This window comes from Chiloscyllium plagiosum, chromosome 18 (assembly GCF_004010195.1).
Source record: "Chiloscyllium plagiosum isolate BGI_BamShark_2017 chromosome 18, ASM401019v2, whole genome shotgun sequence".
Classification (NCBI taxonomy): Eukaryota; Metazoa; Chordata; class Chondrichthyes; order Orectolobiformes; family Hemiscylliidae; genus Chiloscyllium; species Chiloscyllium plagiosum.
Genome location: NC_057727.1, coordinates 23,983,235 through 23,996,994, shown reverse-complemented (window position 1 = coordinate 23,996,994; position 13,760 = coordinate 23,983,235). Strand labels below are relative to the sequence as shown.

The 13,760-nt window shown below is 40.3% G+C and overlaps 1 protein-coding gene across 5 annotated transcripts in view; it reads right to left on the bottom strand.

Moving 5' to 3' along the window:
• The window catches only part of pparg (peroxisome proliferator-activated receptor gamma), a 159,189-nt gene that overhangs the window by 70,657 nt on the left and 74,772 nt on the right, over positions 1-13,760 (bottom strand). For 3 of the 5 annotated variants that reach the window (XM_043707951.1, XM_043707949.1, XM_043707950.1), the window contains exon 2: positions 663-730. The exons of the other annotated variants lie outside the window; for them this stretch is intronic. The gene's annotated coding sequence lies outside the window, so the exon portion shown is untranslated. The remainder of the gene's footprint in view (positions 1-662; positions 731-13,760) is intronic. 5 annotated transcript variants of the gene reach the window in all.

Here is a 13,760-nt window from a genome sequence, read left to right as displayed (position 1 = left end):
TACACTACATTAGTTTTGCTCATGTTGGGTATCGGGTCCTTCGTTCTGGTGAGTTGTTGTCTGAGTGTGGCTGTTGGTTTGTGTGGTTGGCAGGGACAGGCCACTATAAATGCCTGAGGAAACACCACAGAAGCGCTTCACAGGAGGCTCCCAAGCACTGAGGATGTCACCTAGACAGGGGACGAAACGTTTGCAACAAAAACTTCCAGCTCGGCGAACAGAACCACAGCAACGAGCACCCGAGCTACAAATCTTCTCACAAACTTTGAATGGAAACATTCTTTCCACACTTACCTTGTCAAAGCCATTCAGAATCTTGTTAACTTGAATCAAATGACCCTTACTCTTCTGAACTCTAATGAAAATAAATCCAGAATGTCCAATCTTTTCTCATAAGGCAACCCCCTCATTCCAGATTATCAATCTAGTAAATCTCCTCCAATTAGTTTGTTGACTCATAATTTTTTTCAGAAGCAATTTCTACCCAGAAAGAACAGAATACATTCTGCCAGTCAAGCAGAAATAGTAATCAATAGTTATCAAAAAACAGCAGCTATTTTCTACTTGAATTCCACTTGAATTGCTCATCTCTACATTATCACCACACTTATCTAGTATACATACAAAAACTGAATGACAAAGTAAAATCAAGACTAACTTACCTCAAAATCAAACAGTTCCAGTGAAAGTGGTAATCAGAATTGGAGATGGACAGAGTTGGATTAAGATCCTACAAACAAGAAGTAATTCTTACTACACAAAGAAAGTCCTGTTATTGAAACCAACATTGTCTGAATTGATGTTAGGTCACAAAATTTCAATAGTAAGAACAGTCAACGAATAACAATCTGTAACAGCAATTAAAAGTTTATTGGCACCTTAGTCATCTGAAATGGAAAGAACAAGTTGGTTTTTCTCTTTATTGTAGACAAGTGACAATGAAAATAACTGCAATGATGAAATTCCTTTACACAAGGGGGCAGAAATTGCCCAAAAACTAATAGATCAATCAGCTTAACACTGGTGGTAGGCAAGAATAGAACATATAGAAATGAAAAATATAATAATGAATTGTCAGCATGGATTTCAAAACATTGCTTATTCAACCTGTTTCAATAATTTAAAGAAGTAACAAAGAGCAACAGAGTTCTACTTATGGTTTCATTTATATGGCTTTTCAAATGGCCTAAATAAAATGTCCTACAATAGGCTAATGAATAAGGTCAGAAAGTGCAGTCAGGAAACATGTGGTCCTATCATGACCGATGCACTGCAGTAACTCACCAAAACATCTACGCCAGCACCATCGAAACTCGCAACCTCCACCACCAGAGAGGATGAGGAGAACTTGTCAATTTGACAAGAACAGAGAGAAGGACTTGCAGAACCTGCAAACATTCACCTCGGAACTGTAAAACTGGTCCTCCACTGTCATTGGGTCAAAGCCTTGGAACTCCCTTCCTAACTGCACTGTGGGTGTTCCTACATACCAAGGACAGCAGTGGTTCGAAACTGCAGCTCACCATCATGTTCTCCTGGGCAATTGTCTGGCCGAGCCAATTATGCCATGTTGTATGAACAAATAGAAAACAAAACATACTAAATCATAGAGTAGAATTCCTACAGGGTGGAAGCTGGCCATTCTATTCATTGAGTTCACGCCAACTCTCCAAAGAACATCCCACCAGACCTGCCTGCCTACCCTTAATGTGACGCTGCATTTCCCATGGCTAACCGATCAGCCTGCACATTCCTGGATACTATGGCAATTTAGCATGACCAATCCACCTAATCTGCACATCTTTGGACTGTGGAAGGAAACTGACATCGACACAGAGTGAATGTGCAAACTCTACAAACTAGTCACTAGAGGGTGGAATCAAACCCAGAATCCTGGTGCTGTGAGGCACTGAGCCATCTAAAGAGTGAGAGCAAAGGAATAATTGTTGTTGAAGGTAGTAGGTGAGAAGTGATGATCCACAAGGATCAGTGCTGTGTCTATTTTTTCACAAATTCCTTTAATGTTTTGAACTTGTGAATCAAAACCAAAATCTCAAAATTTAGAGATGACACGAAATTGGGTAGATAGTCAAGATCCCAAAATTTCAGTAGAATATTAATAAACTTTTACAGTGTGGAACAATTTGGCAAATGAAGTTCAACGCAGATAGATCTGAAGTAGTACATTTTGGTAGCAAGAAAAGGGAGTTTTGTTTTGGAAGGTGCAAGTCTGGATGTAGGTGTATAGGGAAAAAAGGAATATTGGTGTACAAATACATCAATTATCAAATGTTTTAATACAGGTTCATGAGGCCATTAAAAAGCAAAGTAGTAGGCTTTTGGATAGAACTGAAAAGAAGAAAAGTTTTGCTAACCTTCATCAAACCTTGTATAAACCCAAAGTCCAAAGATGTGCAAATTAGAGGTATCGGCCATGCTAATTGCCCATAGTGTTCAGGGATGTGTAGGTTAATTGCATTAGTCAAGGGAAATGCAGGGTTATAGGATAGCGGGATGAGTCTGGTGGGATGTTCTTTTAAGGGTCACTGTGGACTTATTGAGCCAAATGGCCTGTTTCCTCACTGTAGGAATTTTATGATTCAATGAAACCACAATTAAAGAACTGCGTGCAGTTTGGGTTGGGTTAGCATAAAAATAATAGAGGCAATGGAGAGGGCATAGAGAAGATTTGAAGAAGGATGATATCAGAAATGCATGGGTTTATATCTCAGGAATGATTGACATGTTCGGTCTTTCCTCCCTTGCAAAAAGGGAGAGGGGTAATCTAATAAAGAACTTTGAATTTTTGAAAGGTTTTCATTGAATAGATATAGATTGAATGTGTCTGCTTGGAGGCAGTCAATATAAACGTCAAATAAGGGAATTGAGAAGAAATCTCTGCACCCAAAGAGTGGTGACAATGTAGAAATTGCTAATGCAACGAATGGTCAAAAATGCGTCTATGGGATTTGTTAAGGGCAAGCTGGATAAGCATGAGGAAGAAGGGAATAGAGGGTTATGGTGATAAATTTAGATGAGTAAAGATGGGAGGAGACTGGAGAGGAGTACAAATACTAGATGGATTGTCTGGGCTGAGTGGCCTGTATCCTTATTGCTATATGTTTTATGGAAGCCCACGTACAGCTCACATGTAATCTAATCTGGCAGATGTCGAGGTTACAATCTGGTACCTTCATACTATGCATGATACATTGTAATATGTACAATGTTCTTATTCACTGAGCCATTGGAATTCGAATCTACTGATAAATAGACTTGGCATTTGAGGTTGAATTAAGATGGTACCGAGCAGTAAAAGTGACCCAATTTATACTTGGGAAACAAAAGAATGCCTTTGGGCTATTATTATGTAGTAACTGGAAGTACGATCTTATTTACAATCATTGTGGTTTGATCACAAAAATCACTAAGGCGGCTGGTTCTTGGTTTTCTCAAGTGTTGCCGAAAGTATTCTTGTGTCTTGCTGACGTAAAAGTACCAGTAATTGGGTCAGCCACGGAGGTCAGTGACCATAAGATTTTACCCACCAGAACTGAAATATTCGATATAATAATTTGACATTTTGTACTCTTGGTGGCTTTGTGGATATCATAAAATCACAAGACTCCACCATGGTAAACTTTTCAATTCACACAATTTTCAGTGGGTTTAAAGCTCACAACAATTTATAATGCTTAACGTGTGAAAATACAAACCTCTCAGCTATTTACAATGCAATGCACTTAGCTGAAGTAATTTTGCAAGCATTCACATTTTCAGATGTTTGTTATTAAAGCATTAATTTTAGCCACAAGTAGTATAACATTTCCATTTCGGAGGTGAAGTGGACTGCAATAACATTACTTCACTCCTAGAGCACTGGGCTGAAATATAACATACATGGACTATCTGGACTGGGAGGCTCTCAAAATTATTTCTCAGTTGTTTAATTCCCATCCTTATTTTCAGAATGAAACTTAGATGGCAAATTGTAATAATAATAAATAGCTTTGCGCAGGTTATGAAGAATCAGACTGAAACTAAAGAGCGTAACTAGGCAAATAAGAAATATTGATTAATGTTTATACATTGAACAATTATATCCTTTACTCTGGATGTAATGTGGAACAATGTTTTGCAAATATGTTCTTTACAAGTACTTACAATTTTTGAAACTGAAGAATAAATCCTCTTCACTGTACAGTGTGAATGTGCAAAAGGATGAGTAAATTTTAAAATGCGTGACATTGCTTAACTTGACTTGATCATTAGGGTTCTCTCTGGGAACAGTCAATGTTAAAGTGCATTCCTGTGCTTCTAGTTGTGAGGCCAATTGACAGATATTCTTAATGGCTCCATATCTGAGCTCTGCTTCATCTTCCAAGCTCTAATAATTCAGTTATCTCATTCTCCTAAGATTTGTGCCTCACTCCTTGTACCATAGTTTTGTCATTTATATTCTATGATCTAATGTCTTTTGTCTGACTTTCATGTACTGAGCTATGTTTCAAATCATTCCAAATCATTCCTTTCTGACAGATTGCTTTTTTAAAAAATATTGCTTTTTTTTATTCATTCATCCATCAGATGAGGGTGTAGCTGATTGGTCCAGCATTTTTAGGCATAAGGGCATTTAAGAGTCAACCTCAATTCTGTGGGTTTAAAGTCAGACCAGGAATTGATGGCAAATTTTCCTAAAAGAACTCTTGTGAACCAATTGTGAACTGAAATGTTCAGAATGAAACTTAGATGGCAAATTGCAATAATAATAAATAGCTTTGCACAGGCTATGAAGAATCAGACTGAAACTAAAGAGGGCAACTAGGCAAATAAGAAATAATGATTAATATTTATACATTGAACAATTATATCCTTTACTCTGGATGTAATGTGGAACAATGCACTTAGAATCCATGCCTCAGAACAAAAGCCTGAGATTCTATCTTATACTATTATCACAGACATCAAACCCCAGACTGAAACGTGGCTTGATTGATCATATTTCACTTTAGATTTTATTTTAAAAGTTAGTATTTCACTGAGACACAAGGATGTGTTGCAGAAGATTGTGTTTTTAGCAATAAGAGAGAAGTTTATCATGTTTAAGAAAAAATAAACTGAACTACTTACATATAACACAATATGAAAGTTTTCAAAACAGTAAAATGAAATCCCATCTAGCCCAACACCATTACATTACAGTACCTAAACACTAGAAAGAATTTTCTTTCTATCACATCTTGACATGATGATTTATTTCAATTTCTCTGCCTTTTCCTTGCATATTTGCATTACTGCAATTCAAAGATTCTCAGCTTTGAATAACCCCATTCACAGCTCCAACTAAATACCTCTGCTCTGGAATTTAAACTAAAACTCTTCCACTGAGATAATCTATTTCCCAACTCCTCTGAATTAATTCTGGTATCTGCAAGAAACTGGTTCATACATGTAACTTCAGCTCATAGAAGCCCTGTTTGAAACCTACTGCTTTCCAAGCCATGGCTTTTCTCTCTAAGCAAAAGAAAAATAAATCAAATCCTGATCCTCCTAGTTGAAAGCAGGCTAACATTATTTTATATATATTTTTATTGGGAAAATAGACTTTTTTGATATTACAAATACAAAAATACAATTCAAAACAGTACAAAGAAAGAATAAAAAATGAAATCCAAACCGCACTCATGTACAAATGTATAAATATTTTTTTAAAAATCAAATAACTAATAAATAACACACCTACTACTACTACTAATAATAATACAGCTCAGCGAGACAAAACACTAGTTCTCAAATATTGAGAGCATTAATTTTCACATATTCATATGCTCTCAGTTCCCCCCCGCCTCTGGATATTGGACTCAGAGCACAATCATTGTGGCTATACAAAAGCCCTTATTAGTGAGGCAGACAAGTCTGTGTCCAGGTAGTCCAAAAAGGGTCGCCATATCTTAGTTTTGTTGTGTGCCATATCCAAGGGGCTCTGCTCCATAACAATCTTACGCTAACCCGACAAGCCTGGAGGATTTTCAGAATCCAACCGATATTCTTTCTTGCGCAGAACGTGAGGAAGTTGAAAAGTTTTTTTCCGATGTGCATCTACAAGGAATACACTGGGTAGGCCAAGAAGAGGAGAAATCGGGTCCCTCTCCACCCTTGTCCCCAAAATCCTCTGTATTGCACCTGCCAGTATGTTCAGAGCCTGCCGCAGGTCCAGAGGTAATGAGCAAGAGTACCCATACTCACTTTGCACTTGGGACATGATGAAGATACTGCTGGTTTAAATTTTGATAAATGATCTGGAGCCAAGTAGATCCTGTGGAGAATCTTCAACTATAAAGCCTGGGTCCTATTGCAAATAGAGATCTTTCTTGCATTTTCCCAAGTATCTTCCCATGCCTCTGAGGAAATCTGAACACCCAACTCTCTCTCCCACATGTTGCAAAGCCATTCAATCTTGTCTGAGGGACTGCCCCCCAGCAGGGTGCTGACAGAAAATGTGTTCTTAGCACCGAGCACCCTCTTCTCTATGTCGGATTTGTAGGGATTGTTAAAAGTGTGATTTTTAAAAAATAAAATCCCTAATTTGAACAAAAAAGGAATCATTACTCGATAGCTCGTATTTCTGGGCTAACTGATCAAAATACATCATTGTGGCTCCCTCAAATAAATCACCCATGCAAGACACACACCCTAGCTGCTCAAATGTTTGAATCCCGAGTCCATCATCCCTGGTTGAAAATCTGGCATTCCCACAAGAGGGGTCAAAAAAAGATATTTTGGCAATATTGCCTTCCCTCTGCCACATTGCCCTCAACGCTTTAACAGTATTGATAACTATTGGATTGTGGCAGTATTCCATGACTGTCCTCATTCTGACCAGAAACAGCAAGCTAGTCAGGGGGCACTTTGCCTGAGAGTTTCCAATATCTAACTATATTAAAACAGGGTCCCCACAAGTCCAGTCACTCTCATAAGACAAAAGTGAGCCTAGTTGATAGTTTTTAAATGTCGGGGATATCCACTCCCCAAGTCTGAGAGGAATTGCAATTTAGCTAACTTAATAAGGGGCTACCTACGATGCCAGATAAAAGAGCTGAACCAGCTGGTCAGTCTCCTGAGTGTTTGCTTAGCAAAAATCAAAGGGAGCATTTGCATAGGGTACAGTTGATGGGGGAGAATATACATTTTAATAAGAGCTATACTACCTAACCACGAGATCGGAAGTGCCTCCCATCTTTGAAGGTCTTGTCTGATTTTGTCAAATAAATGAACAAAATTAACTTTAAACAGCCGATCAAAAACTAGAGTAATGAGTATACCCAAGTTCAGAAAATCCCCCTGCGACTACTTAAAAAGGGAATGGAGATTCGCCCTCAAGATCTAGCATTTTCGTAAGACCACCCACAGACATAGCCTCTGATTTCGAAAAATTGATCTTGTAACCCGAAAAGGTGCCAGATGAACCGATGCATTGTATCAGGTGAAGCACTGACAAAAGGATGAGGACATTGTCCGTGTAAGGAAATCTTACGTGATTTTGATCCCACTTCTGGAGCCGATATATTGGGATCCCTACTAATGGCCTCTGGCAGTGGCTCCATCACCAATATTAAAAGAAATGATGAAAGGGAACAGCCCTCTCGGCGCTTTCCCTAAAGATATTAAAATTGTTTGATTGCACACCATTAGTGAGGACCACAGCAAGGGGGTCACCTTTAACCATCTTATAAAGAACAAGAAGAAAATTATAGCGCAGGAACAGGCTCTTCGGCCCTCCAAGCCTGCGCTGATCCAGACCCTCTACCTAAACCTGCCACCTATTTTCTAAGTATCAGCATCCCTTTGCTCCCTGCCCATTCATATATCTGTCTAGATACATCTTAAATGACACTATTGTTTCCACCTCTACCACCTTAGCTGGCATTGTGTTCCAGGCCCCTATCACCCTCTGCTTAAAAAACTTTCCACACATATCTCCCCAACCCTTTCCCCTCTCACTTTGAACTTGTGACCCCGAGTAATTTACTTCCTCACTCTGGGGGGGAAAAAAGCTTCTTGCTATCCACCTGGTCTATACTGCTCATGATTTTGTAGACCTCGATCAAGTTCCCCCTCAACCTCCGTCTTTCTAATGAAAATAATCCTAATCTACTCAACCTCTCTTCGTATCTAGCGCCGTCCATACCCAGAAACTTCCTGGTGAACCTCCTCTGCACCGTCTCCAAAGCATCCACATCCTTTTGTCCATATGGTGACCAGAACTGTACGCAGTATTCCAAATGCAGCCGAACCAAAGTTCTATACAACTGTAACATGACCTGCCAACTCTTGTACTCAATACCCCATCCAATGAAGGAAAAAATGCCATCCAATGAAGGAAAGGCTTCACCCCAGCCAAACCACTCTAGAGTATAAAAAAGGTATGGCCACTCGACTCAATGAAATGCCTTCTCTGCATTTGGAGAAATCAACAATCCCTATGTAGACTGTTGTTGACATGCTTAAATTATATTAAGTAACCTCCTAACATTATTGGAGGATCTGCAGCCCTGTATAAAGCCCATCTGGTCCTCTTTACTAATAGAAGAGGTTACAGTTTTCAGCCTTAACACAAGAGTTTTAAATGTTGACTTTAAAATCCTTTCTAAAAGTGAGATGGGCCTGTAAGAAGCACAGTTCTCTGGGACTTTTTTTTTTATAAACTATGGAGAGAGATATTGCCCTCTCAGAGTCATTAAACATGTTCAGCACGGGACTGATAATATGATAAAAATTCCACATAAAATTCAATGGGAAGTCCATCAAGACCGGGTGATTCCTGATGAAGGAGTGGTGCTCTGAAAGCTAGTGTGCTTCCAATTAAACCTGTTGGACTATAACCTGGTGTTGTGTGATTTTTAACTTTGTAAAACCACTACGGTTAGCAAACCTACACAGCTATCAAAGACTATGTACAACAAAGACCAAATAACAAAACAAGATATGAAGTGCCAATGGTACTGGATAGGGGAATTTATCCCTTGCCCAAAGGGGGCACCTACACATCCCAAAACCTAACTTCCTGCCCCACTGCCAATACTGCAGCCAGGGCATTTAAATACCTGAACCGAGCATAAACTGCCCATAAATAGGCAACTAGCCATCCTAACCATTTTCTCTCTCCCTAGTTAGAGCCACACCACAAACACAAGCAACAAGGAAAGAAAATACACCAAAAAATAACAATGTGAACAAAGAAGTTAAAAATGAAAAGTAAGTAAACATCCATCCCGTGATGTAGCTTAACTTAGAAGTTAAAAGTAAATACCGCAGCCGGCCCTGAGCATAGTTTAAACCAAATTATTACCAAAAAGATATTGGAAAAGAAAACCCCAATACGACTTCCTCTTTTGTTAAAAATAAAGGCATATCCAAACAAAGCTACTATTTGGACATCCTAAATCATTCGGACTAAGTTAGCTTGTCCATAAAGTCTCTAGCCTTCTCTGACATGTCAAAGAGATGCAGAGATCCAACACGTTATCCGAAGTACTGCTGGATACCTCCGAGTGTACTGGATCCCAAACTCCCTCTGTCTTTTCTTAACACCACGAAAGGATTTCCTTTTCCGGATCGCCACCACTGAAGTCTTGGAAAAACATGATCCTAGAGCCTTCTCAATTTATCAGATTTCCCATTCCAGCTTCCAAGTTAAGGAATTTCGACAACCAGTCCGCAATAAATTTCACTGGTTGCTCACCTTCCTTTCCCTCCAGCAGACCAACAATCTGAATATTTTCCTCCTGCCCATTTGAGATCCTTAACCTGGTCAAGCAAATTACGGACCTGCGTCCAGGGCCTGGATCCTGTTCTTGAAGGCATCAGTCTCAGCCTCCACCACTGTAACTCTGTGTTTTACCTTGTACTTCCTTTTCCCAAGGTTTCCCAGCTGCTCTTCATGCTTCTGTAGCATGATAGAGATCTGGGCCAGCTTCTTTTCAATTTGCTTACCCAGCATCTTGCGAGACTTCGTGAGTTCCAATACCAGAGCCTGAAACAAAATTGAGTCAGAGGACCCTGTAGGCCACGGCCCCAGGCTCAGGTGAGCCTGCTCCCTTCTTAGGCATCCCTGGATGGCAAAAATGCAGGTAAGTACATTTTGAAGACTTTCCAGAGCCCTAGGATACTGTGATAACCCAGGTAGGGTGGGTAAGGGCTTTGTTCCGCCTGCAATGCAATGCGGAGCTCTGCAATGCAATCTTTCTAAATTGCCGCCTTCTCGGATCCTCCACGCTAACGTTTTCAAATGTTTAGTCTACTCCCCATATGGACACATCCACATTATCATTCCAGGGATGACTTCTCTAATACTGGTTAAAAATAGGCTCCAGAAATACTGGCAAATTTATCATTAAACCCCTTCACATACATGGACAAAACTCATGTACCACTAGTTCAAAATGCAAACTCTAATATGGCATTAATATCACATATCTTAAATCACAAAGGTAAAAATACAATTGGGAATTAGTGGCCTGAATCAAACTTTTGGAAATATTACAATAAATATTCAGCCCTCATAACTGCTTTCTTTCACTGAGAGCTTACTGATATGATTTGAAGGTATAGAAAGTATGTGTGGCACTTTAGTTGCCCTAGATTGGACTTTGGACTGGAGCAATATAATCAACATTAATAGCAGCAGTCTACTCTTGGGAGATCTGTAGGTGTACAAAAATGATTTGCAGCTTCTAGGGGGCACGACCAATAAGAATGTTATATTTCTCATCGTTTCTGGGTGAAGAATAGGGTGCAACAAGTCTGTATCCCCCTAGCCTCTACTGTTTAATATTTTCTTCCTCATGTTCCTGATCTTTGCCTCCCCAGTAGCTATGAAAGGAGTTTATCTGCATACTAAGTCAGATGGCAAGCTTTACAGTTTATTCAGCTTGAAAGTAAAAACAAAAAATAGAATAGATTTTGATTAGAAAATTCTTCTGCACTGATGATGATACTAGGCTTAGCATTCAAGGTAAACTCAGTTACAAAGATCCATGAACTGTCTTGCCTATACCTGTAACCTGCTTTCCCTTACTGTATGCATCAAGAAAATCAGAGTTATAAGGATTGGGTGTCATACCTTTGATGTTCATCATAAAATACATCCATATGGAAACAGTTAGGAAATTTTGCTATCTTGGGTCCATGGTAAAACACAATTTGTCTCTTGAAGAACTTGGATATATATATAGGGAAAGCACGATCACCTTTTTTGATTCACAAACTTAGTAAAAATAATATCAAGATAACTCTTAGGACCAAAATATTGGTTTGAGACCAGCTTAACAACAAAGGAGCTGCAAATCACAGTGGGTCAGGCAACATCCATGGAGAGAGCGAGGAAGCTAATGTTTTGAGTTCAGCTGATTCTTCAGAGCTGATGAGAAGTGTCATCTACTCTCGAAACATTAGCCTGCTGTCTCTCCATGGATGCTGCCTAACCTGCTGTGATTTCCAGCATTTTTTGTTTTCAGTATAGATTCCAGGATCTGCAGTAATTTGCTCCTATGATGAATGCAGCAGCTCTCTCAATAGATTTGTCCTAAGTTAATATTTATTCTTGAACTTTATTTTTCTTTCCACAGGAAATCGGAGGCTTTCATTCGACTAATGCGCAACAAAGTCAACACTTTCCATTCTTCTTTCATGTTTAGTTTTGCAAGTATTTCTTGAATAGACTGTTGCAGTATCTGTCACATCTGACGTTTAACTGATCACATGCATTGTGACTAGTGTGAAGTTATGGTAATTTGGTAAAAATGCAATTGCTGGTCTAGCAGTATCCCTGACATGGAACATCTACGATGCCCAGGCAGATTAATTATACTTGCACTCCAGCATTATTGATTCTGTACATGGAATTAGTGAACTAGCATTTGCTGGAAGTTTTACATTAATAGATTTTATCATGGCTTTCAAAGTCTGTGGAAAATGATTTTGTTTAGAATTCATAGAGATAGTATATTGGTACTTGCCTCTGTTACTTTTAGTCAGTAATGAATAATCACCAGTTTTATAGGAAAAGACAATTTGTATTTTCACAATCATTTTGAATGGAATGACGGCAGGGATGTTTTCCTTGAGATTGACTGAGCCAAGTGTATTCACCAAGCACTGTCTCGCTTTGTACATCATCAGATTCATTTTTTTTCATTCATGGGGCATTGCTTGCTGGACCAGGATTTGTTGCCTAATTGATCTGAGTGGCTGGCTCAGGTCATTTCAGAGGACAGTTAAGAGACAACCACATTGCTGAGAGTCTGGAATCACGTTTAGGCTTGACCAGATAAGTAAAACAGATTTCCTTTCCTCCAATTAACCACGGTTATAATGGTCACAACTAGACTGACATTTTAATTCCAGATCTTTATTGAATTCAAATCTTACTATCTTCCGCAATTGGTTTTGAACCCATGCCCCCAGAACATTAGCCTTTGATTCAGGATTACTAGCCCAACAACTTTACCATTAAACTGCAGCTGGCAGCATGGGTGAGCGCATGGCACTTTAAAGCTACATTAGCCTTTACTCTAGTGCACTATCTTTGCCAACAGCTTTTGCTGTCACATGCTTTGCAAAATTGATTAAAAGTTGGGCAAGTCCTCAGTGTTCTGAAGTTCTGGAGTACTCATTGGGCCATGAACAATTAGAGATCCCGGCAATGAGGAGCAGGAGCAGAACGCGTTAGGGAATTGGAGCTGGAGTTGGATGAACTGAGAATTATTCGAGAGGCTGAGAGGGTGATAGATAGTAGCTACGGGGACATAGTTACGCCAGAGAACAGAGGTAGCTGGGTAACAGTTAGAGGTGGGAAGGGGAGGAAGCAGGCAGTGCAGGGATCCCCTGTGGTCGTTCCCCTAAACAATAAGTATACCGCTTTGGATACTGTTGGCCTAGCAGGGGTAAGCTGTAGTGACCGGGTCTCTGGCATGAGGTCCGGCTCTGAGGCTCAGAAGGCAAAGGGGGAGAGGATAGGAGACTAGTTATAGGAGACTCTATAGTTAGAGGGACAGACAGGTGGTTCTGTGGACATGGGCGAGACTCTCGGATGGTTTGTTGCCTCCCGGGTGCCAGGGTCCGAGATGTCTCGGACCGTGTCTTCCGAATCCTTAAGGGGGAGGGTGTGCAGCCAGAAGTTGTGGTGCATGTTGGCACCAATGACATAGGTAGGAAGAGGGGTGGAGCGGTCATTCAGGAGCTCAGGGAGTTAGGCTGGAAGCTAAAAGCTAGGACAGACAGAGTCGTCATCTCTGGGTTGTTGCCGGTGCCACGTGACAGTGACGCAAGGAATAGGGAGAGAGTGCAGTTGAACACGTGGCTGCAAGGATGGTGTAGGAGGGAGGACCTCAGGTATTTAGACAATTGGACTGCATTCTGGGGAAGGTGGGACCTGTATAAGCAGGACGGGTTGCACCTGAACCAGAAGGGCACCAATATCCTAGGAGGTAGGTTTGCTCACACTCTTCGGGAGGGTTTAAACTAATTTGGCAGGGGGATGGGATCCGGACGTAGTCCAGCAAGTAGGCTAGCTGTTTGTCAGGATGTCCGGACGTAGTCCAGCAAGTAGGCTAGCTGTTTGTCAGGATGTCCACGAATGTAGGGAGGCTGTGGAGAAGGTAGCACTGACAGGGAATACTTGCGGACACAGAGATGGGTTCAAGTGTGGAGTATCAGAAATAAGGTGGGTGAACTTAAGGCGTGGATCGGTACCTGGGACT